General features: G+C 44.0%; 1 pseudogene; it reads left to right on the plus strand.

The window, feature by feature from the left end:
* The first annotated feature begins 3,105 nt into the window (after positions 1-3,105).
* Positions 3,106-3,234, plus strand: part of LOC102760845 — a 26,851-nt pseudogene continuing 26,722 nt past the window's right edge.

Genomic DNA, 3,234 nt, shown 5'->3' on the forward strand with positions numbered 1-3,234 from the left:
GGGGGTGAAGGCATGAGTAGGGGAAGGGATGGGGGGGTAATGTGGGGATAAGGACACATATGTAATAACTTAATCAATAAAGAAATTTCTAAAAAAGAAAAAAAATATTCCCTCTTAGCCCTAGCCAGTGTGCCACCATTGGCTGAGCATTGTTCATGAACCATGAGGTCACCATTTTGAGTACCCATCAGGGCACATGCCTAGGATGCAGGCTCAATCCCCAGGAGGGGGTGTGCAGAAGGAAACCAATCGATGTTTCTCACATTGATTTTTCACTCTCCCTCTCCCTTCATCTCGCTCTTAAAAAAATCAATAAAAACATATTTAAAACACACACACACACACACACACACACACACACACACACACACATTCTTGCCTGGATGGTGTGGCTCAGAGAGTTCACCTATGAACCAAGATTCCTGGTCAAAGTATATGCCTGGGTTGCAGGCTAGATCCCCAGAGTGGGGCGTGCGGGAGACAGCCAATCATTGATTCTCATCATTGATGTTTCTATCTCTCTCTCCTTCTCCCTTCCTCTCTGAAATCAATAAAAATGTATTTTAAAAAATAAAAAATAGGTAAAAAAATAAAAAACACCTTCTCCCTTAGAATTTGTCATACAAAAAGCAAACTGATGTTTGTCATTTGGGAGAGGATTGGGGAGCTGAGTGAAAAAAGTGAAGAGATTAAGAAGTTCAAATTGGTAGTCACAAAATAGCTGCAGAGCTGTGAAGTACAACATCCTATATAATAAAGAGATAACATGAAAATTAACCTCACACCCTCACAAGATGGCTGCCTACGACCAGGCCGGCAGGGTGGCTAGTGAGGGGCAACCAGGCCAGCAGGGGGACAGTTGGGGGTGACCAGGCTGGCAGGGAGGTCAATTAGGGGCAACCAGGCAGGCAGAGGCGGGCAGTTAGGGGCAACCAGGTTGGTGGTGGGGTGCAGTTGGAGGCAACCAGGCCAGCAGGGTAGGACAGTAAGGGGTGACCAGGCTGGCAGGGGGGGAAGTTTTGAGCGACCAGGCCAGAAGGATGGGGCAGTTGGGGGCAACTTGGCTGTCAGCAGGGGCCAGTTAGGGGTGACCAGGCCAGCAGGGGGGCAGTGAGGGGCAATCAGACTGGCGGGGTGGGCAGTTAAGGGCAACCAGGCAGGCAGTCAGGTGAGTGATTAGGAGCCAGCAGTCCAGGATTGTGAGAGGGATGTCCAACTGCCAGTTTAGGCCCGATCCTGGGGATCCCGGATTGGAGAGGGTGCAGGCTGGGCTGAGGGGACACCCCCCATCTCCCTTGCACGAATTTTGTGCACTGGCCTCTAGTAGGGAATATAATCAATAATAGTGTAATAACTAGTATGGTGCCAGGTGTGTAGTAGAGTTACTGGGATGCATAACTTCATAAATTATATAAAAGTCTAGCCAGTATGCTGTACACCTAAAACAAATAAATACTATTGAATGTCAACTGTAATTGAAAATAAAATAATAAAAACATTTAAAAATACTTTGCCTTAAAATTTATCAATAGTTTTACAAAATTTTCCTTTCTTTTTTTCTGCTCCTTATGGAACTCCCCCTCCTGTTTTGTCTTGTCTGATTTCTCCCCTGCAAACTCATGTTATATTTTTATACATGAGTTTGAAGTATGGAATTATCTAGTCTTTCGGTATTCTGCTCTTTTTCCCTTCACATCAAATAGGTTAACTTCAAATCTAAATGAATCAATTCCATATCTTGTACTATACCTTTGCTTTCTTTCCCCACTTTATAATCCTACCACTTTTCCGACTTTGGCTCCCAACCACTCATCTGCCTGCCAGCCTGATTGCCCCTAATTGCTTCTGCCTGCCAGCCTGATCGATGCCTAACTGCTCCCCTGCCAGCCCGATTGCCCCTAACTGCCCTCCCTGCTGGCCTGATCACCCACAACTGCCCTCCTCTGCAGGCCATCTTGTGGAGGCCATCTTGTGTCCACATGGGGGTGGCCATCTTTGACTACATGGGAGCGGCCATCTTGTGTGTTGGAGTGATGGTTAATTTGCATATTACCTCTATTATATAGGATAATAAAAGGCTAATATGCAAATTGTCCCCTCAGAAATTCAACCAACTGGGAGTTCAACTTCCCGCTTAGACATGCACTGACCACCAGGGGGTGGTGCAGAATGAAGGAAGGCCCTGGACAGCAGCTGGTAGCCTGGGGAAGGAAGGCCCTGGCCAGCAGCCAGAAGGCCCCGATTGGCCTTGATCACTGGATAGGCCTCGGGACCCTACCGGTGCATGAATTTCATGCACCTGGCCTCTAGTAGGACACAATTTCCACCTCCTATTCATCTTTGCACCTCCAGATTCTAGTAGAAAATAAATAAGGTGTGGAGTATTATATCATGAAAAACCTCAACATGCAATATACTGAACATAAGAAAATACATATTATTAAAAACAGATTTTAGAATCCTAGACTGAAATGGGCCTCAAGTCAGACAAGTATTCACTTACAACAGAGAGTTTGTAATTAGTCGCTCAAAATCAGTAGGTCAACTGCTAAGTCTACTGATAAATCACCAGGTAAGCCCAGCTATTGTGCCCTTATTTGTTCCAGACATGTTTGATCAAAGCTACAGATGAGTATGGGTATGGGTATGGGTATGGGTATGGGTATGGATGTGAGTGTTTCTAAAAGCCTAAGATGAGGTTGAAAAGATGGGAAGAGGCTAGATTATGGAAGGCTTTAAATGTCAGGTTAAGGAATGTAGACCTGATCCTGTCCGCATCAAGAAGCAACTGAAGAATTTTTACACTCAAAGCTGTGATATACACAGTACAATTTTTTCAGGAAGATGAATCTACAGCATTGCAGAGGACAGACTAGAGACACACTAGAGACAAGGAAGTGCTAGAAGCAAGGAGATTAAATATAAAGTGGTAAAAATCTGTATAATATGGTGATGGTTAAAATGTAAAGGATGGGCATAAAAGGCATAAAGAAATACGAGAATTGGTTAAAGATGGCAGATCAAACTCATACATTTAGCTCTGCTCTTTAATCAAAACTGATAAAATTATAGTAAAGGCATTTTAAAATTACATAAGTACACAAAATGGGGGATACAAGAGAGAAGATATTAGCAACAAATTTTGGAAACCAGATAGCAGATGGACAAGTAGTAACTGATTTAGTAGAACTGGGAAACCTGTATCCCAAGTCATCAGTAGGAAAAGCTGGTAAA

This window comes from Myotis davidii, unplaced genomic scaffold, assembly GCF_000327345.1.
Source record: "Myotis davidii unplaced genomic scaffold, ASM32734v1 scaffold1643, whole genome shotgun sequence".
In the NCBI taxonomy this organism is placed as follows: domain Eukaryota; kingdom Metazoa; phylum Chordata; class Mammalia; order Chiroptera; family Vespertilionidae; genus Myotis; species Myotis davidii.